The sequence below is a fragment of the Callorhinus ursinus genome, unplaced genomic scaffold (assembly GCF_003265705.2).
Source record: "Callorhinus ursinus isolate GAN/ISIS: 27379988/994484 unplaced genomic scaffold, GSC_fseal_2.0 scaffold33, whole genome shotgun sequence".
Taxonomy (NCBI): Eukaryota; Metazoa; Chordata; class Mammalia; order Carnivora; family Otariidae; genus Callorhinus; species Callorhinus ursinus.
This window is the reverse complement of record NW_027397095.1, coordinates 1,309,558-1,332,902: the sequence shown is the minus strand read 5'-3', so window position 1 is coordinate 1,332,902 and position 23,345 is coordinate 1,309,558. Positions and strand designations below refer to the sequence as shown.

At 41.3% G+C, this 23,345-nt stretch overlaps 1 protein-coding gene across 1 annotated transcript in view; it reads right to left on the bottom strand.

The window, feature by feature from the left end:
• Positions 1-23,345, bottom strand: part of GPC3 (glypican 3) — a 403,812-nt gene that overhangs the window by 296,315 nt on the left and 84,152 nt on the right. The window lies entirely within an intron of this gene.

Below are 23,345 nucleotides of genomic sequence, written 5' to 3'. Positions count from 1 at the left end.
GCCACCTGGCCCCGATCCTGCTCAGCCCCATCCCTAATCTCTGTGAACAGGCAGCACTCACATCTCCGGCAGCCTCGTCTACCCTGAACCCAAGTCTAACTGACAGATGGGCTACGTTGCCCAATTTGAAAATATTTTTTTTTTCCTTGGGAGTGCCCTTCTGAAGTTTTGGTGAAAATTTATGGGGAAATGTGTTACAATTTACCAACATGTGCTTTGACTTTTGTTGTCGTTGAAAATTTGTATTCATGAAGCAAGAAAATATCTTATTCAAATGAGAGTGTGAAACACAACTCTCAAACTGTGAATGAAACGGAAATAACTAGTGTTAATTTTGGATCTTCTTTCATTCTCAAAGTCCCTTGCATTTCAATGGCTTAGGGAAACATACCTGGTGCTTTACGCAGATTACAGTTTGCCGGTGGGAAAAAGCATGCCCCTGCTCTTCTTGAATTGCAAGTGTGATGTGTGCACAATAAACTTCCTCTTAGACACTAGTACATTAAATGGGATATTGTTTTCTGGGTTTTTTTAAATTTAAGACGTCCAGCTGTTGCCCTATTTACAAGTTCTCTTCCTTCAATAAAATTCAATTACAGTTATCTGTGGGATGTCTTTTCATTTATATCCTACCCCCCAAAAAAGATATTTTAATATTAATGTTTTCTCCCTCTACGAGTTAAAAATTCAAACCTATCATGGGAAGTGTTACTTCTAAAATGGGTAACAGGGACGCCTGGGTGGCTCCGTCGGTGAAGCATCCGACTCTTCATTTTGGCTCAGGCCCTGATCTCAGGGTCGTGAGATCGAGCCCTGTGTGGAGCCTGCTTACGATTCTCTCTCTCCCTGTCCCTCTCACCCTCCTCCCCCCAACCCATTTCTCTCTCTCTCTCCCTAAGAAAAAATAAATACATAAAGATAACAATAAAAATAAAACAGACAACATTACACTGTGTCATCTGGGTACTGAGAAGCAATAAGAGTCATTCTTATTTTTTTACACATAAGCCAACAAAACAGTGTAATTAAGGTTACACTACTGCAGGTGGTATTTTGCAAAATAAATTACTTTTGCAACTTTTCACCAAAAAAAAGATGCATATAAATATTGTCATTTCATATTGGAAAGTCACAAGCAATCCTCACCACGGGGTACCTACTCTATAATGAGCTGTGTGTGTTTTTATTGGGTCAAACAGGAGGGGGAAAAAAGGCAAGAAGCCTTTCACACAGGAAAATGCACTCCTAGAAGGGTAAATCCATTCGGCTTTCGGTCGTTGCAACAGCAGTCTATGTAAAGTTTGTTTGCATCAGAATGTACAGGCAGGTGTAAATCAGTTGATTCTGTTGTCTCAACAATGTGGAGTGCCTTGTTCGTCTTTTCTTCTGTGTGGTAATTGGTAAGTAACCAGGATAATAGTTAAAAATTCTGAAGCCCACATCTAATTAAGCCCTGGTGCCATTTTGGCAGTAAATCTTCAGCACAGTTAGGAGGGCCAGGCAAGTGCCTGTATTGTATCCCAACAAGCTCAACCAAGCCACTTCACACGGGCCGGGGCCTCAGGGCCTCACTGCATTCCATAGACCATGCAATGGGGACTGTCTGAGGGCATAACTCTTTCTTGTCGGGCAAATTTTGAGGCTGAAGCAGCAACCAGCTGCTGAGGTTACCGAGGTACACAGACAATTTAAATATGAAAAATGGAAAGAAAAAGAGACTGAGAGACGTAGCATTTCCAGACACAACCATCTGAGGCCATTTTTCTGCCTTCCTCTATGTGAGCAATACGGAGAGAAAGAAAATGATACTTAAATTGAGAGAAACTAAAGAGAAATGACCTCATGTCCCATTAACCAAAAATCAATACCTTATATATGTATGCAAATGAAAGTTTCAACAGGGTACCCATATGCAAATTGTAAATATGAAGCAGCATCCCTTTTAGTGCACAACTGAGCATTAGGTCACTCTTTATTTAGATTTTCAGTAAATTGCATGCTTTAATCTCTGTGTTATGGGAAATGGTTCCCTTTACCTCCTTCAGAAGTTACCTATGGCGGCTACAAGCAAGGCAGTGACCCTGACAGTGCATAATTCCACAGTGCATATTTAATTTTGAAGGTGAAAAATGAGACATACTCCCCTTATAACACTTATTTTTATGACTCTCCTAATTCTTTGAAATTTATTATTTTCACTAAAAGCACCCAGAAGGTAATTGAAATAGATTTTCCAGATACATTTCTAGATTATCTTAACCTACAGTAACATGGTAACTCATTCATAACGTTCTTAGCAAATACAGGAAATAGAATTTCCCTGGTCAAAAAAAAAAAAAAAAAATCCCAGCTAACCTGTTGCTCCAATATTCTTCAAAAGAAAAAAAAAAAAACTAAGGTCATTTTCAAAGACCTTCTGTTGTTTTTGGAGATCAAGCTACGGCCCCCCAAACCAGTCCAGTCACTTACCGGAACCGGAAAAGGGAAGGGGGAAATAAGAGATGGAAGTGGCCCTCTGGGAAAGAACCAATCACTTGCGCATGCTCTCTCTCTCTCTCTCTCTCTCTCTCTCTCTCTCTCTCAGGCTCCCAGGCTAGGCATTTAGTGCCTGATTAAGAGCACTGACTCTAAGATTCTCTTGTGGCTTGAAATGCCTGAGTAGCTCCCAGGAAGGAGTGTGTCACTGTCACTGTCGGGTCTGACAATGAGTCTTCACTGGATCAGATATTAAATTACTGGCTTGCTGGGCCCAGAAAATAAATGGCTGGAGGAGAATAGATCATGGTTTTCAGAGCAAAGAGAATATTAGCTACAACTGCAACTGGGAAACGAGAAAGACACATGAACAAGTTGCCACTAGCATAGAATCAAACGGGGCCTATGGTGTCTCATCTTCCTGCCTAGACAGGCAGCTCCCGGAGAGCAGGCCACCTTCTCAAAACTCCCCTCTACTCCTATAATAGTAGTGCTCAAAAACCACATATGGAAGCAATGGGAGAAAGGGCGGACCATAACCTACATATTTGGTTTCCAGTCAAAATTTCCATATGTAGCCACTGTGGGCAAGGCACTGGAACAAATGCCAGTCACTGTACCTGCCCTCAAGGAGCTTGGACGTCTAAACAGAAAGGTAAGGCAAGTTTACAATTGGCTACTAAAATACAAGGTAACAGTGAAACAACATGTACAAGATACTAAAACACAGGCCCCTTTACAGAGATACAAGTCAAGTTTAAAGCGAGGGAAGATGACTTCCAGCCAGAGGAAAAGAAGACCTCTTAAGAAGCTGCCTCTCCTGGGCCCTTTTCTGGGCCCAAATCGATCTTCGCTTTCTTGTCAATGGGCCCTAGGTGCTGGCCTCCTCCCTCTTCTCCTCGACTGCCAACACTGATTCTTTGACCCAGGTTTTCTCTTGGGCCCACTGCCAAGCAGAACACAGCTATATGGTCCCCCCCACTCCCCATCTGTATCTACTTAAGCCCAGAAACCCTTTTGAGGTTTTGTAAAGGGTTTTACAGCTAATAACTATAGAGGAACAGACAAGGTTTAATAACACACACGGAGAAGTTCTAAGAAACCTAAAAAGCCTCCAGAAACAGCTATCACGGATCCTAAGGGAAATGGAGATGAGATTAGGCCTGATTTTCCTACTTTCACGGAGCTCAAGCTCCTTCCCGTACTCAGCGCCACCCACCTTTCTTTGTCCCAGTCCCCACCCTTTTCTTCTGCACTCTTAAAACCCAAGGAAGAAATGTAATGGTAGGAAACTGGGGGTCTCTGGAGGCAAACATGACAGTACTCTCCATCTCAGAAAATAGAAGCTGGATTTAATAGCTTCTTGTGTCGCTCACAGGAATAATCATCTTAGATCAGATGCATGGTGCCTAGCAAGAACTAATGAGTTCTGGAAGGAATGCCTCGCAAAATCAACCCTTGGTACGTAATAGAAAATGTCACAATTATAACTTCATTCAAAGTGCACACCGAATCTAAGGCTAACAGATGTTTCCCTGCATCTTTCTTTAAGTTCTACATTAAAGTCGCACCTGTTGGGGTTCAGTGAACACAGGCAACTGTAAGCATGACGGGAAAGAATATTGACACAAACCATGGCAACACAAACGCATTTCAAGCTTGAATGGCACAGCCTGTTTTAATAACTGGCACAGAATAGTAACATGAACTTTCCAAAGGGCGGGGAAGGAGAGTGACTTTTTTGCGGGGGTTCTAGGAGTCCTGAGCAAGTACAGAAATCACTACTTTATGTTGCATATGGCTTCAATGAATTCTCACACATGGACATTCAACTCTGATTTTTTAGTGATGATGTACCAGTCATCACTCTAACAGCAGTAAGTTAGGGGTAGAGGGAATCCCTCTTTTTTTTTTTTTTTCCCCTCAAGCCACAATTGGAAGGACAATTGATATCATTTGTTTCAGAGAGAATGAATGGTAGCAAAACGTATGACTTAAGTCGTCACGTTTCTTCTTCCAGATATCCTATGCTCTTGGTAGTCCCTAAGAGTCCTCGCCATGTGACTTCTCTCTCTCTCCTCAATTTGCCAATCCCCAGATTGTTTACTTTTTCTCTGCTCCCATCCCCAATTTCAGGAATTTCTCCAGGAACACTTAAATTTTGCCATTTTGATGGTATAAACTCACAACAGAGCTGAGCCCTGGTTGATGTTTAACAACGTCATTGATGTTTACTCATATCTTGCTGACTACCTGCTATTTCTGAGGGCGGCCAATCTCAACCTTTCCCATTTTCCACGCTTCCCCAATTTCCCACCTCCCAAACCCACTCCTGTCCTCTTTACTCTTAGCAAATGGCATTTCTCCTTACTCAATAAAACTGAAGACATTCCACATGATTTCTGTTTCTTCACCTAATCTCCTCTCCTTCCCTCCTGTCTCAAGTTACCACACGCCCTCTCCTAAATATATTAAAAGAGGAATCAACGCTGACTTCCTCAACTCCAATCAGTGTGGTCTTCCCACCTACCACGCTAGTGAAATTTGGTCCTCCAGTGTCACCAATGACCTCAGAGTTGCGGAACATGATGGCCACTCTATCCTTTCCTACTTCTCTGTAGTATCTGACACGGCTCCTTCTTCAAGCTCTCTGCCTTCCATGCTAACATCCTCTGGTATTCAAGCGTACTCGGACTCTCTGACTATTCCTCTGCTGGGTCTTCTTCTCAGAACTCTTTGGCAAATCTTCCAATTTTCCTGACTCTGATTATGATGCCTTATGTAGGTAACTTCTGGATTTCTCTGTAAGTCTCCACATGTCTCCGAAGCTCTCCTCTGTATTTCTGACTCCTCTTGGACATCTCCCCATAGGTGGGTGACCCCTAGCACAAACTGAGGATGACCGAAGTCATCCCTTTCCCTCCTGTAGTGACTGACTCACAACCTTTACCCTCTTCCAACCAGTCACCAAGCCCCATCAGTTCTCATGTTCTCGATGTTTCTCACACCCACCTCTGGCTTTTCTCTACCTCCACTGCTACTGCTCAAGTTAAGATCACCATCTCACACCCACTATGTGAGAGGTACCGTGCTCAGGGGTTTACGTGTCTCACAGAGCAAGTGCACAACAAATCTTTGCCCAATATGCCATCCTTTTCCTACAGGTGACGCTAAACAAATATTGGCAACAAATATAATAAATCGGCACACCCCAAAGAATTTCCTTTTAAAACCATAAAAGCCTTGAATAGAAAAATACGAGGCAAGAGATCAGCTACTTCTAACCACATACGAAGTTGGAAGAAAGAAGCGATTAGGCGATATAAAGTGGCAGTTCCTCGTCGTCCAGTGGTACAACTGTACGGTGCACAATAAACACGGCCGTATTACCTCATAGCGACTGCGAAAACCCTACGATAGCAAAAACGCTGCTAAGACATTTAGGCCCTTCCAAAGGGATCTACACAGATGCCAGACAGGACAGAAGTATGGTCCCGGAACTGGTTTCCATCCTGTTTAATTCCCAAGGAACTTAAAGGCACCAAGTGACCTCTTACATTAACTGTCTCCAAGCACACCAAGCAATGATCTCCTCAAAGACTTAAGGAATGTGACAGGAAGAAAAAGTGTCATTTTTTGGTTTCAAGCACCCATAAATCCCATGTATTCTTTTCCTCTGAGTTTCAGACAATTCTCCTTTCGTATATAAATGTCAAGGGGGTGTTGATGGAAATAAATGTAGTTTTCTGTAGGACAAAGCCAGTTGTATATGGCTACCAAAATGCTTCTGTGGGCATCTTGATGTCACTAAAACATTTAATATTAAAGACATATTCCTGTTTTTGTTAGCGTAATTCGTGGTCCTTTGGAGCCCAAACTAGTCATGCAACAGTCAGTCAGAGTGGAGGTGGGAGAGAAAGCAACGAAAATACTAGAATGATTTCTCTTTCCATCCAACTATCTTTCCCTCATTTGTGTTATTCCCTTGGGAGCTTTTGATGGGACCCTGAGAGGCATAAGGATGGAGGGAAACAGAGATGAGAGGAGGGAAGGGAGAAAAGAAGATACAGATGCTCTTTTTAAGTTCTCAACTTAAAAACCTGGCTCCTTCAACCAATCATTTGCCTCCTGGCTTCAAAGTCAGCCTCTTTTTACTTTCAGCCTCAGTTTTGCTGTATGGGCTTAACTCCTGTTGCTTTAAGAGGCTCCTGGTGCCCCTGATTCCTGCCATCCCCGGTAGGAACAGCATCGATGCTGGAAGAAACCTGCCTGACCTAAACGCCCCAGGGCCGGAGCATTGACTACTCTGGCTCCTGTTGTGTCTCCAAATCACAGATGCTAAAACCATCCCTTCTGAATGACAAGTGCCTCCCTCACTTAGTGCCAACTGCCAAGATAGCTAACATGTTTAAAAGGCCCCCACCGAGGGAAGAGAAAAGTCTTTCCTTTCCTGTATGTTTCCTGGTATGGACTGTCTTCCTGAAATAGGGACTGCGGTGCCTAATAAAATACTGAATTTGCTAAGAAGTTTTTATACCCTCATAAAGTAGCCCTAGTGAAAGTCATCTAACTGGCAGGAACTGCGCAGGTAACAGACGGCTGGAACCTCAACCGCATAGTCTTCTAAACTTTGGTTAATTGGCCCTGGCAGGCTGCCATCCCAGTTCACTACAAAAATAAAATGCAAGGCTAATGACTTTAAAAATGATGCCAGGCATTAACACACTACCCTTTGGCATTCTTTTGCCAATGAACAAACATCGCAGACAACCCTGTAGGCTGGCGGGCAGGGCAGCCAACGAAAAGGGCAGGCGGTCCTATGCCAGTCCTGACGTATATATTTCCCCCCGAATCCAAAGAATGTTGCTGAAATGTAAATGATCATCCACAAAGCATTCAAATGAGCAAAATGATGCCCAGGGGCACAGGCAAGATGCTTTTTCACCCCGGTTACAACATACTCTTCCAGGCTCCATGGGTGACAAGACAGAATAAAGCTTGAGAAAGTCAGCGGGGATCTTTGGGGCGGGGCGGGGGGGTAGAGTGGAGAAGCTGCTATATGAACAGAGATTACAGACTGTAGGCACTCTAGTCTGAATAGATGAAGGTGGAGAAGGGATATAATCAGTCTGTCAAATAATAATGGATATCCACGAGGTGAAGTGAACTCATTCGCCAAATCCTAATACAGCAGAGATAAGGGAGACTTTTGAAACTAAACAAAGACAAGCTTAAAACAGAGTCAAATGGGCGGTGGAGTGGGAAGCGGCTGGTTTGAATATATGGAACTCATTACATTATTCAAACCAAGAGGTGCTAATGGCTTCCCAAAAACAGAGTTTACATACATTCATAAGATTTAAATCCACAATGGCTTACTGAATGAGCATTTCAAAATAGACCCTGGTCTTCAGGAGCAGACACTTGGAAAGCATAAAAATGATCCAGTTCTAATTATGATACCTAAGAAGATCTCCCGAGGTTTACCTGGGATCCAGTTTGTAATCCCGACAAACCACTAAATCACAATCGCGTATTTATGGACATATCCTTTTTGTTGAAAAACAAGATTCTCATTGCTTTTTCAAAAATAATTTTACAATCCTCCCATTCCATGTTCTATAGCCATCTGACCCCCCCCCCCGCCCTGCCCCCTGCCACAGCCACCCTGCCAATCTTTTGCAATTGCACTTTGGGAGTGCATAAACCATCCAATTTCTTCATCTCAGAGAAACCTTTTTCCCACCCCCCACCCCCCACCCCCGATCTGTGTGAGCTTTTCGGTTTGGTTCGACCAATAACTTCTTGAGCATTAAATGTCATGTTATCTTGGTTTTGCTTCAACCCCTTTATTTCATGCAATCTTTTAAAGATTTGTTGATACCATGGAACCCCAATCCTTCCATTTTCTGTGTATATTTCTTTCCCTATAGTTCCTTATACACAACTATCCTATTTTTCCTTTTTAAGTCCTCTGATTGTAGTCCCTTCCATATTTCTTGAGGACAAACTAAGAGGAAATAGTCATGAGCTGCAGAATAAAATATTTCAGTTACACTTGTCAGTGAGACTTAGAACAATGCTATGTAAGTAATATGTTGGGCAACAGGCGATGTTTTTATTCTCTACCCAGCATGGAGCAGGTTGCAGGAAATTAGGCCAGCCTCTCAGCAGCTCAAGTCAGACCTTTACAGTAAGACTTCATTATTTAGTTTGAAAGTGAATTTTAAAAACAGACTCACCCGTAGTCAAGTGTAAGTATAAACAGACTTTCCAAGTCACATATAAATGAGTTATTCATCATCTGCCATTTGCAATCGCCCATACCCCTGGTTCCCTGCCATTAATTCAAAACATCACAAAATTCGCCTTAGAATACTGATTTGAAAGCAAAGCTCTAGGATCTTGCTTTTAAAAGAACGTGACGGATGAAGGCAGTGGCCAAGAGAGAACAAGAAAAAACAGATCATGTGTCAAGGACAGATTCTGGCTAGTGGTGTATCTCATGTGAAAGGCTCTTATGTGAGATCATGTGACCAATGACTGTTCCTTCCAAACATCCAGAAATCCATGCTACATCATTTCACGAGAAAGTAGTGAGTTTGAAATCACACAGCTGCTCAGCTTGATCCAATGAGATGTTAACCGCTCTGGCAAAATTTTCTAATCCACAGCTCTCATTTCCAACTGGTCTCATTGGGTGGCCCACATGATATATGCAGAGACTAAAAAGGGGGCTGTTTAAAATAGGACACCCTGAAGGGTTATTTTACAATGCCACATGTTGTACAGATTAACTCAAGATATTGTTCTTTGGGTGTTGCTTTAAATTAGACACGTGTTTTTAAAAAAATTTATTCATATTTATTGAGTTCCAGGCATATAGCCCTAGAAAACAGCTGGGAGATGGAAATGAGCGTATTCTGTCCCCTGCCTTGCCTGCCTTTTCAACTTTCTCTTCTGCTATGTTATTCCCTTTAAGGAACTATTCGTGGGGCACCTGGGTGGCTCAGTCAGTTGAGCATCCGACTCTTGCTTTTGGCTCAGGTCATGATCTCGGGGTTGTGATCTCGAGCCCCACGTTGGACTCCACGCTCAGCAGGGAGTCTGCTTAGGATTCTCTCTCTCCCCTCCCTCTGCCCCTCCCCGTGCTCACTAACTCTCTCTCTCTCTCAAATCAAATAAATAAATCTTTAAAAAAGAAAGAACCTTTTATTCCAGCCCCAATAGTTTCTTTGGCACCCACCAAGCTCACGTTTCCTGCCTCAAAGATTTTGCTCAGGCCATTATATTTACTTGCAATGGATGTCACAGTCGCTCATACTCTTTTATCAATAGCCTCTCCATCCTTGGCACTTAGCTCAAAAAGAGATGATATGGGCATGGCTTCTTTGTCAGCTAGACCGTAAACCCCCTTGACAGGAGAAATTGCATCTTACATATCGCCCCCATAGTACCTAGCACAGTGCTTGGCACTTTGTACATGCTCAAGAAATCCATATCTGCCTCAAGATGTTTACCAGGACATGAACATTCTTGAGAATCTAACTTGAGCAGATGCATATATTAAAAATGCAGTTCTTGCTGTCTGAAAAAGGTTAAGCAACAGGGACCTGCACTATTATCACTATCTGAATTCAGTATAAATACCTTGATGATAAATTATCATTTCCTGGGGTGAAGGTGGTCAGAGGGTACCAACTTCCAATTATTCGACGAATAGAGTTCTGGGGGTATAATGTACAACATGGTAACGACAGTTAAGAATACCGTATTGTATATTTGAAAGTTGCTAAGAGAACAGATCTTAAAACTTCTCATCATACACATACACACACACACACACACACACGCACATACACACACACTTCTAGGTGAGGTGATGGATGTGTTACCTAACCTTATTGTGGTAATCATTTTACAATATGTACATATATCAAACCATTACTTTGTACACCTTAAACTCACACCATGTTAAATGTCAATTATATCTCAGTAAAGCTGGGGAAATAGTTATTTCCTGAAACATGTAAGAACTACCACATTCAGATATATAATTAGGCTATTTTTTAAGATTTTATTTATTTATTTTAGAGAGAGAGCAGGAGCAGGGGGAGAGGCAAAGGGAGAAGCAGACTCCTCACTGAGCGGGGAGCCCGATGTGGGGCTCGATCCCAGGACCCCGGGATCATGACCTGAGCTGAAGGCAGCCGCTTAACCAACTGAGCCACCCAGGCATCCCTATTAGGCTATTTAGATCTTTATTACTAGAGCCATTGAGAGGTGCCATCTACCCCAGAGGTTGTTCAATCAACAGAAAAGAACTGAGGAATATTAACCATACTTTCAGCAATTAAGATAACATGATCATAAGTCATAGCCATCTTTAGTTGGTTGTCAAATACAACAAAATTCCTATTACATACACTCCTGTTTCATTGAGATAATATGACTGGAAATAACAATGACAAGGGCCTAAAACAGAATACAGACCCCACTAACACCTGAAAAGCATTTTTCCAACCAAAGACATTCTGAAGATACAAAAACATGCTCCTAACTCCAGAAGCAATGGTACCTATGAAACACTTGGGGTGGGGGGGTGGGGAACTCCCAGGGTAAGGTGATAGGAAAGAAAACACAGTCTCAAGATAAAGCCTAATCCCGCTTTCAGAATCTGAATGTTTTACTTCCAACTTAAGTGCTATCTACCCAGAATCCAGAAGCAAAACAATGTTATCACACTGATTCTCTAAGGCAAAGAGCAAGAAGTCTTCAGCACAGTTCTGATATGGCTCTCTGATGACCTAGAAGTTGTGAATGGACCATCCTCAGACAAAGGTCATAGTGCCTAGCTATTCTAAGAATTGAGGCCATGCTATGGGAAAGAAATGAAGACTACTGAATGTGGTTTGTCCTTTGGTACTATTGTTTTGTTTTGTTTTGAGGGGAGAGGGTAGATGTTTGTTTTACTTCCCACATTTAGTTTGGTTATGTTCCATTTAAGGAGGCCATCTTTAATTGCTATATCCCATCTCATTCTGGAGTCTTGACATAAAAATTGTGGGTTTTTTCCCCTTCTTCCAAAAATGAGTGTCAATAAAAGTTTCAATTCATTTTGTAGATGTTAAGGGTTACTTATTATGGCTTGAGAGCAGCTTTAATCCTGACAGAAGTAATCTTTTCAGTGTCCTGATGCTAGGCTGGAAAGACTATTACTTAACAAAGAATAATACCGTAAACCAGCTTTTGGTGACCAAAACAGAACAACAAAAATCACTTTAGGCTATTATTTCTCAGTGGGATATTTTAGGTGCAAGTCAGAAAACATACTGAAAATATAAAAGAATGCCTTTGGGAGGTGAGCCATGCATTTATGTACTGTCCTCACTATATATCAAATTCCAAACACATTAAGAGTTTGTAAATAATAATAGAAGTAAATTTATTTTAAGGCCATGGCTACATTAAGTTTCCCTTGACGAATCACACAGCTAAATCACTACAGATCTGTCACTGAGATTACTACAACAGTGGTAGAGTGGAAAGAATATAGAACTGTCAGAAAACCAAAGGACAAGTCATATTAGTCATGTGACCTTGGACAAGCCTGGAATCTCTCTAGAGCTGAGCTTTTGCATCTGTAAAATAGGGATAATACCAACTATTCTCTACTCACACACTGCTGGTGGAACTAAACAGACACAACTTCTCAAAGCGTAACTGTGAGGCCGTATTAAAGAATTTTTACATCTTCATTTGTGTTTTTTGACTGAGTAATCCTGAAATTTTAAGAACTTACCCTGATGAAAGAATCAGAAACGCACCCAAATATTTATGTACCAGAATGTTAATCACAGCATGAGCTCTAACTGGAAAAGTCAGAAACAATCTAAACAGATGATCAAGTCCAAATAAATTACTCTATATCCATACAATGGAAACTATGCAGCCATAAAATTGAGGTTTTAGAAAAATACTTAATGAACTAGAATGTTCATAATAAGTGAATAGTGGGAAAAGTGGGTTTCAAAGGCGCACATAATATAATACAAACTATAATACAGACACACACATGCAAAGAAAAAAGACTAGAGGAAAATACACCAAGATATTAACCACTGAACCCTTGTTATCATTGGATGAAATTACAGATGACTTTTATGGTCTTTTTATACTCTCTGCATTTTCAAATTTTCTTTTAAAAAAACATGCATTGCATTCGTAATCAGGAAAAAGAATTTTAAGTAATATTTCCTCTCTACCTCCATTTTGGAAATGAGATGTTTGTGAAAGTATATTTGTAGACTCTAAAACAATATTACAAGACTAAGGTCATATGATCATTGTTTGAGAGGTCCAAGTCCTCACCACTATAGACAAAAATTAAATAATTAAAGTTTGGAAGAGAGACCCCAAAAAAAGGTGTTCTGGAAAGAACTGGGCTGAGAAATTTCAATTCTGTTAGCCTCGATTGACTTTTCCACACTCGGAATGTGCTTCTCACGTTTTCTTCTCTTTTTAAACACAGTACCTGATAAAATGGGTCAGAATCTGTTGAATACTCCTTGGGGTTATTTTAGCAGGATAACATCCTGGTTTTGTAAGGTGAGAAAGGAAGTACCATTGCATTGCCCAGTTAGATTCACAGCTAGAATGTCCACATGGCTGTAGGAGTCAAGTCAAAGAGCATTCAACTAAGTATGACAAATGAGGACACAGTGCATTTAATCTGTCTCTCATCACTGACAAGGTTCCCAGTCCATAAGACAAACTTAGGATTTATAAACTGCTAGAGAAGAGAACATTAGAGGGGTGGCTGGTGGGCTCAGTCAGTAGAGCATGGGACTCTTGATCTCAGGGTCATGAGTTTGGGCCCTACGTTGGGCATACAGCTTATTCAGAATGAAATAAAATAAAAATAAAAATAAAATAAAATGTGTTGACTGGATTACTATGGCTTAGTTGGAATGAATAAACCTCAGATAGAAAGTGCCAGAATATATTCAGGGAAACATTTTCAATCTGAGACATCAGTAAATTATTTGCATAGGGTTAAGTGCTTTGCCTCTCCATCCCCTCCCCCATCCTGGGTGATAAGAAAATTGACCCAAATTTCCATCCATGGGTCTTCAAGCGATTATTTTTTATTTTATGTATAAAATCCAAGCTTCTTCAGAGCACCGCTGGGTGCTTGACGAAGCCTAACACACTCCAAGTGCAAAAATCAAACAACTCCGTGATCAGCTCTGTGACACCTAAATGAAAATTCAAAAATCAGTGATATTGAGAGGTCAGTCAGTCCAATGATCAACTGAGAAAGCTGGTGAGTGAAAACAATAAGGGCAATCCAATGACTAGATCTGTATTTAAAAAAAAAAAAAGAATGCAATCCTTATTAGAATCATTATATTCTAAATCATCTATCACCACCTTGCTTCACTTAAAGACTCTTCAGTTTTTCATAGTTAAAACTGTTTAAAAAGATTGGCGTCATCAACCATTGCCTTTTAAGAGGATTTTTCTAGGGCGCCTGCGTGGCTCAGTTGGTTAAGCGACTGCCTTCGGCTCAGGTCATGATCCTGGAGTCCCGGGATCGAGTCCCGCATCGAGTCCCGCATCGGGCTCCCTGCTCGGCGGGGAGTCTGCTTCTCCCTCTGACCCTCTTCCCTCTCGTGTGCTCTCTATCTCTCATTCTCTCTCTCTCTCTCAAATAAATAAATAAAATCTTTAAAAAAAAATAAGAGGATTTTTCTATATGATCCCCTAAAACTGAATATAAAGGTAAGGGAGAAAACAGGACAACTCCACTAAGAGAAAGCGATGTAAAAGGAGAACAAAAGTCCAGTGAGGCTTCTACCTCAGTGTTTATGGCCACATATCTGAGAGAGAGAAAATAAACACAACTTTTACGAGCACAGTAGCTGACTTTGAGGTAAATGGTAATCTGACCCTCGTATGATAGAAAATCAGGTCAGGTCCTCGAGGAGAAATTAGATATCCCGATGGCAGCTAACAGTGAATGATCTCCTCTTCTAGTTAACAGACGCTATTAAATAATTTTTCACTCACTCAAGCTCAACAACGTTCACTTGAACTTTCAACAACCTATTAATATGAGTTGAAAGCAAAATACTGATGTGAACTGTACAACCACAGCCAGTTTCTGAGAAATGTGAAACTACCCTGGCAAGTCACCAACCCCACGGGGCCACAGAGTCTCTCCCATCTTCCAGAGGAGGAAAGATCCAGGCCTACGGGCAACATCTTATTGCTTTCAGCTCCACACACTGAATAGATTACAACAATAACAACCTTCCCCTGGTTGAATACTGCCTTTTAAAAACGGAAAAGACCAATCCGCATTGATGTTTGCCTTGCCGCCCTGTTTAGCTTTGCTGATTCAATCTTCCATTTGATAACAAGGAAAAATTACATAATGTGATTCCCCTGTGGGAAAAGGCTGGTTGTTTTTCCAGGAAATTGTGAATGAGATCTGTCCAAAGATCAGAAAAACAGTCAGAAAGACCATGAAAACAACCCAAAGTGTTAGAGCGGGAATGTGTTGCAACTTCTATCATCACTGACGGTCATGCTGAAATGAAGTTATTTCGAATAATGCAAGGTACTGGCCTTCAAAGCAACACCCTAAACTGTAGCGTTGATTCCGAGATTTATCCCAAAGAAGGAATATCAGCTTTCCAGTTCCGTGTATCTCGACTTGATCTAAATCGCCGGGCTTCTAAACATCCCCAACTGTTTAGGAAAACTCAGCAAAGTTACTTGTTTTTAAAGTCATTAACCAATTTGCAATCACTTGAGAACCTCTCTGCCCTGAGATATTTCAAGAAAGACAAGTTTGTTAATCATTTGGTCATGCTGCAATTCAATATCAGCAGCGGAATCAACCCTTAAGCCCCTTCAAATTCTAAAATACCTTCCTGAATCCCTCCCGGTATCGCAGAGGGCTTTTCCTGTTCTCACTGTGCGCCAACAATCCCCATCAGTATTATGTGCACAAGCACCATTTGTCGCTGACACTCATCTAGAGACACAGAGAGACATGCTCCACTGGAGGACTGATTTCCAGAGACAAGAGATACTTTAAATGAGAAAAACAATCTACCCTGTGAGCTCTAATTGCCTGTGTGCCGTGCACAATTTGAGAGAGGGAGGGAGGAAGGGGCTTGGGGGGAAACAGCAAATGGATTTTAATCTATAGAGTTAAAATTAATATGTGTGGCATTTTATTTTCAAACTTAAATCCTTTCCATTAAATTTAATTTATCTAATTGTTAATGAATTAGCAGACGCACTTAGCAAGCAAATCATCTACTAATTGGATACTAATGAAAACTCCTTAGCTGCTTGTTTTTGTGTTGATCATCAGGTATGAGTCACTGGGGTGAACTACACCCAAAGCTTCTGTCGAGTGAAACTGTACTTTCTATGTGTCACTCTGCTACCTGGATCCTCAAAGAGTAAAGTGGAGAACTAAGTTCTTTTTTTCCTCCCTCAAGGGTCAGGGGCAGTGTTTGCTGCAAACCATGAAGCAGTACAGAACCTTTACATCAAAGGGCAAGGAGATCACCCAGGACCAAAAAACCCCACAAAAAAAAACCAAAACAAAAACAAAAAACAAAAAATAAAACAAAACAAACAAACAAAAAACACTCCCAAAACCAAACACAAAAACCCGGACTGTAGAAACTGTATGCCACTGCTAACTGATGCAATAGTGAAAGAAACTTCCACAAGTGGTTAGCTGAGGCTTCTAGAGATCGGCCAGTTTTCAATGTAAAGTCTGAAACTAGGCTGGAAAAATCTGGCGATGCTTTAGAACCGTCTTCACAGGATGCCAGAGGCCTGATCCCCACTCCCCCCTCCCACCCAGACCCCTCCCTCCTCCTTTCTCCCTTTCTCCCAGGCAGAGGGATGTAGCCAGAGGCAGGCCTTCTTCCTGTGGAATGTATGGCCAATTATGTGTGAGTCCTTAAAGCACTCTGGGCTCCTTTCCTCTGGGGGCCAAGGCTTCAAATGAGGGCCCCCTCCCCTACCATGAGTCCAGCGATAACAATCTTACAATCCATTCTCTTTCCTCTATAAACACAACCCAATGACCCGCTTCCTTTTGTAACTGGTGCCAGACTCTGAGTTGATTTCATCTGCCACCTTTTCTAATCCCTAGCTTGACCTGGGTAACAACCATTTAAATCTGGACCTTGACTGAAATTGTTTCTAGGTGCTACTGAGCAAAATAGCCCTTACATCCTGCTTGGATTTGCCTATTTTTGCTCCGGAAAAACACTGGACCTTGGGTGTGCTCTTTAGAAACAACTGTTCAGATGCGCCATCTTTTTTTCCCCCTAGAATGACAAATCATTTTGTTTGATTTCCATTTAAATGGCCACCAGATATTTTAAATAGCTCTTTGTGGCTTAGCTGCCATTTGAATTAACAAGTTGTTGCCCTTGGGGTACTCAGTCAGCAACCTGAATTGTGCCTTCCAACTCTGCTCCCAACATAAGCAAAGTTACAGACCAAGTCTTTGCCTATAGAGAATTTATAATCTGGCTCTGCCACTAACTCACCATGTGACCTTGAGCAAGTTGTGCAAACAGGAAGGGAATGATGTAGAGGACAGGCGTGACATGGGAACATGCCCTGCTCAGAGGCAGAAAAGCATGGTGGAGGAGGGCCTATCCAATCCCATGAGAGCCTCACTTCCAACCTGACTCCTAGTAGGTCAGAGAACTCCAAATAGATTTGCCCACAGCTACTCCTACTTCCCCTACTCCTCATGGTCTAAGATCATATCCTTCTTCTGCTAAAACAGATCCGTAGGTCCAGCAAAATGTCTCAAACTGAACCATCATTTACTTAAAGATAGGTTCTGGGGCACCCGGGTGGCTCAGTCGATTAAGCCTCCAACTCTTGATTTCAGCTCAGGTCATGATGTCAGGGTCATGGGATCGAGCCTCGCATCGGGCTCTGCACTCAGTGCAGAGTCCACTTGAGATTCTTTGCCCCTCCCTCTCCCTCCCCCCTCTGCCCCTCCCTCTCTCCCCCCCACCAAAATAAATAAATAAAATCTTTAAAAAAAAGAAAAAGGTTCTGAACTTTGCCCCAAATGCCTTCACAATCTGTTTCACATAAGCTTAGAAATATGTATGTGTACATACACACACATATGAAAATGTGTATTAAAGCCCTTCCCTAAGCACCTTTTAAACAAATTTTAAAACCTGCAAAAGGTTTAGAATATCCTTTATTCTGCCTGTGCCTTTATTCTGCCTGTGCCTTTATTCTGGTACTTCCAATACTTATAGATCCCACTTGCACTGCCTTCCAATACAATTACAGAAGAAGGCTATAGAGGTATTTACTTAGAAATACCACCACTCTGGAGTCAGCAAAATAGCTCCTTTTGTACAATCTTCCCTACCCCTTCATTTCTCTGAGCATTTATGGTACCCAACTAGCATGGTCAAATCAGGAACTCAAGGTTCTGCGATCGGCATTTATTTAAATGAGGTTCTAATACAATGTGGTCCTTACCGCCAGGCTGCCACTAAACAGAATCATACAGGGGCACCTGGGTGGCACAGTCGGTGAAGCATCTGCCTTCAGCACAGGTCATGATCCTGGGGTCCTGGGATCAAGTCCCACATCAGGCTCCTTGCTCAGTGGGGCGTCTGCTTCTCCCTCTCCCTCTGCCTCTGTGTGTGCTCTCTCTAGCTCTCACTCTCTCTCAAATAAATAAAATCTAAAAAAATAAATAAATAAATAGAATCATACATGCACTACAGACAAAATACATATGTACTGAAAGGGCACAGAATGAGGCACGGAAACTTAAAGTCAGGTTTCATAAAATAGAAGGAATTTAACTTGAAGGTCAAGAGCATGAAAGAGGGCAAATAAGCTGAAGAAACCTTTTAAGCAACTATCCTGGGATTGAAATTAAAAGCAGATTGGTTATGTTCTGGAATCTAGACACTCAAATTCTGAATACTATCAAGTCTACTTGTAAGGTCCTGATGACCTATATTCTTCTCCCAGTACCCCAGCTCCTCTCTTATTTGTATTCAATTTTAGCTTTCATTACTGAATTCCACTAGTCCCGAGGAAAGGTTGTTTTTCAACACTGCAACCATAATATACTAACTGCTTCATGAGTTGTATGTGCTGCATGAGTTGTTAAATCCCTGTTAAATGATTAAAGTGAGGTTGTCTTCTACTTTCTGGCGCTGTGTCAAAGATACATTAAATGGTCTTTTAAGTTTTTTAATTATTTAGTTCCTGAAATTACATTATACAACCCTTATGTAATAATTAACCTGTGGCTTTCACCAGTGGTTAGTGAGCCTTTATTATGGTAATGATGGCTCATTCATAGTTGAAGTTTATTAAGCCTCTGGTGCAGAGCTCACGGAGATCCCAGAGTCAAGAAAAGTTTCCCCAGTGCTCATCTAAAGGACTACATTGAGAGAGAGAGAGAGAGAGAGAGAGAGAGAGAGAGAGACAGATGTCTAGCGAAAAAAATACACAGCCTCTAACTGCATTTACCGATTGCCATAAGAAGTTTTCATTTTGGTGCATCAAGAATACTCCACTATGATCACCTGGCAGTTTTCTATGAGCAAGTTGTCTTCACTTCCCAGAGTCACATTCCTCTAGACTGCAACAAGCCCCTGGGCCTTCAAAAGATTAAAACGAATAGCACGAAGAAGGCGCAGCTAAGCTCACTTGTCGGAAGTCTCCTTAGACAGCCATCAAAGCCAAGCCTAGCTTTGGGTGCTGATATTAACGGATGGACTGCCACGGCGACAAAGGCTGTCCCAGGGCTTCGCACAGAGTCTCGTATTTAATCCTCATAGCCGCCCTTTGAGATGGTTGTTACTCGTTCCATTTTACCAATTAGGAAACTGGGACATTGAGATTAAGCAACTGGCCCCAGATTATGCAGCCTATAGAGGCCGCTGGTCTGACTGGGAAGCCCCAGCTACAATGTTGTAATTGTGTATCTGTGGAGAGAAGCCCAGGCACATTAATAGACAGGCATCTTCCTGAAAGAAAATTATAAGTCATTTGTATGGAAACACATAAATGTCAAAGCTAGCATCTGTCATTCACTTGGAAGCCCAACCAATGTTCAACATAAACTACCATCCAAGAAAATTCACCTGAAAGTACGGCAGAGATGCCCTGTTCACTGATCATGTTGAAGCAGGGAAGGCACATATCAAAGTCAAAATTTTGTTCCCTGCTCCAAATTGGGCACTTTCCGGTATTTTTAGTTTTACTCTCAAGACATTAGCCTGCTACTCTACTGTATGTTAGTCTATAGTCAAATATGAACCAGACATTTTAGATAGAAATATTTCCCCTTTGTCTACCCAGATGACATTATCGCAGCACTAAATATTTTACCCTTGTAAACATGTCATGTGGCATTTCAAAGCTTCCCCTTCCCCGAGACGTTTGCCTCCACATCACCTATCACTTCAGAAAGCTTGTTTCTGGTGATTCGAAAAGTACCTACCCCAATGTAACAATTCACTGTGGCACTGGGTTATTTGTCAAAGAGTCATTACGTGTGGTTTCCTGAACAGTCCCTCTTTGTGAGCGAAAGAACATTCCTCTCTTATGTTAACGGGCTCACAAATTCTACTGAGAAACATTATTTGGCTTTCCCTTATAGACTACCAAGGATCCAGAAGGCAGAGAACGGTCCAAATACAATCAAAGAAAAGTTACCTCCAGCAGCAAAAATGTAGATTCCTCTCCCTCTGACCCAGATCCTCAGTCAGAGCTGAACACTGTGCTTTACCCAGTCTTGACAAGTTCTGTCACCTAGTTCTTGAGCCCCCAGGAGGCTAAAAGCAGCAAGTTAGAGAGGGAGTGGTGTGCTCTGAGAGACTGGTAGTCTGTCAAGAATTATAGAAAAGCCCACAAGCACCTCATTTGAAAAAGCCAATCTGTTAACGTTGAGATATGTGTTTGTCATTATGAAAGGCCAAAGGCTGAGAAGAAAAAGTAAGAACTTGGAGGACTCTACACAGATGATTTCACGATTGCTGATCACAGGCTTTGTTGGGTATGAATGCTATATGTCTCTGCGTGCTTTGTTTTGTTACATGCCAACACCAGTATTTCATCATTGTGCTAGAAAATGCACTTAAAACCTATATTTAGGGGCGCCTGGCTGGCTCAGTCAGTGGAACATGCTACTCTTGATCTTGGGGTTGTGAGTTCAAGCCCCATGTTGGGTGTAAGATGACTTAAAAATAAAATCTGTTTTTAAAAAAAGCCTATATTTAAAAATTGAGGTTTTAGCTATTTTAACAATCCATTTTAGGCAAAAAATAAGGAATGGGGGGGGAGAAAATAACAGGAATTCTCTCCATTTTCCTCTTTAAATTCCTTTGCATACTCATTAAAACTGTAAAAGTTTACTGGGCTCTTACAATTTAAATATGGTGAGCGCATTGTAAGGGTTAGATTACTTCATTTAATCTGGGCATCAACCCATTAAATGAAGTAGAATGACAGAGCTTTTCATCCCCATTCTACAGATGAGAAAACTGAGGCTCACAGAGCCTCAATCTCATCAGGGATTTAGAACTCAGGTTGGTCTAACTGCAGACTCGGAAATCTTAACCTCCGCCCTATACTACAGCCTGCCCTGAGCAGTAACTCAAGTATGTCCCAGAGAAACTATACATATTCCAGTTGGACCAAACGGACTTCATCTCCAAACAGGGATGGTTGTATGGCAACACACAAGCAAGTGTGAGTCTTTGTGACTGAATTTTTGTGCCAGGCTTGATGTGACAAGCCAGGAGGAGCAACCGAATATGTTTGTGTGTACTGATGCAGCCTAAGGCAAGACTGGCCTGTTATTAGGATACACTAATCTCATTTATGATGTAAATGGAACACAGATTTAAATTTCCTCCAGGGCGCCTGGGTGGCTCAGTTGGTTAAGCGACTGCCTTCAGCTCAGGTCATGATCCTGGAGTCCCGGGATCGAGTCCCACATCGGGCTCCCTGCTCAGCGGGGAGTCGGCTTCTCCCTCTGACCCTCTTCCCTCTCCTGCTCTCTCTCATTCTCTCTCTCTCAAATAAATAAATAAAATCTTTAAAAATAAATAAATAAATAAATAAATAAATAAATTTCCTCCACACAACAATGGCATGGAATGTAGTAACACAGTCTGAGTTTACACCATGCTGATAATCAATGCTTAATGAGCTGCTTTTTTCCAGACTCAAGACCTTTCTGTTACTGTCATCCTGTTAACCATCTCATTTTTCCCTACTTGAATAGCTCTGTCCTCTTGCAAAGGCCCATCACTATGTAAAAGTGGCAGTATCATTAATTTTTCCGGTAAAAGCCAAGTTGCTTGCTCTCAAACATCCTGCAGTTCAGGAAATGTCAAAATGTCAGACCATGGAGGCGGAAATAAACTCTACATTCCACTTCCAATCACTTCCTGTAGAGAAAGAAGAGCTAGACGTTTGGGTGGGGAGGCAGACATGCACAGGACCACTCCAAAACAGTGACTCAATGTCTTTCTTACCTGATAAATATGTCATTATCAGTACGTTGTAATCTATTTGAAGTTAAAACATAACACCCTGGTGCTGCCTGTAAGATCCTGTCACATCTCCAGAAGCTGGCGTATATGTACGTGTGGGGACACAGTATATCACTCCCACACTCCCTTTTGGATTGTTTTTAATAATAATATTAATTTTTCATTTCTTCATTACAAAATACATGCACACTCCACAATGTCTAGCACATACTATGCACTCAATAAATAATTATGGGATAATTCTAGAAAAATTAGAAAATAGAGATAAAAAAGAAAAAAACCTCCCTCGTAATCCTACCATCTAGAGAGAACCATGGTTTTCTGTTACCTATGGTTCTACCCTTATTTCTGTGCATATTAAACACATTTTTTATAAAAGTGGGATCACACTTTATGTACTATTTTGTCGCTTAACAAGAAATTGTCAGCATTCTACATCATTATAAATTCTTTTACAACACCATTTTAAGACCTGTACAGTATTCCGTCATATAGCTCTCATCACTGAACCAATCCCTTAATTTTAGAGACTCAGGTTATTTCCAGTTTTCCACTTTTATAATGTCACAACAAATAACCTAATTCTTTATGCACCTAGTTGGCTATTTCTTCAGGATATATTACTGGGCATGCAAAAAATGGAAACAACTCAAATGGGCATCACCTGATGAGTGGATAAATACAACGTGGTCTGTCCAGCCAACAGAATATGATTCAGCCATGAAAAGGAACAGTTCTGATCCATGCTACAACATGGATGAACCTTGAAAACATTATGCTAAGTGAAAGAAGCCAGACATGAAAAGACAAATACTGTATGATTCCATTATACAAAATGTCCAGAATAGGCAAATCCATAAAGATAGAAAGTAGAATGGTGGCTGCCACGGGCTGAGGGGGCTAGGACATGGGGAGTGACTGCTAACAGGTAAAGCGTTTCTTTCTAGGGTAATGAAGATTCTGGAATCAGACAACAGTGATGACTGCACAACTATGTGGATATACTAAAAACCACTGAATTGTACACGGTATATGGATTATATCTCAATAAGGCTCCTGTTAAAAAAATTCTGAGGCATGTTCTGCAAAAATCTTCAGCTTTGAATATAAAATGATTTCCTAAAATGAACTAAAAATCATTTTGCTTCAAGAATGTTCTGAATGTTATGCAACACCCAGTGAGAGCACCCAAATAGTTTAGTTGGGAATCACCTAGACTGAGTCTTCTTAAACTTGGCATAAAAATGGTAATATCATGAACACCTG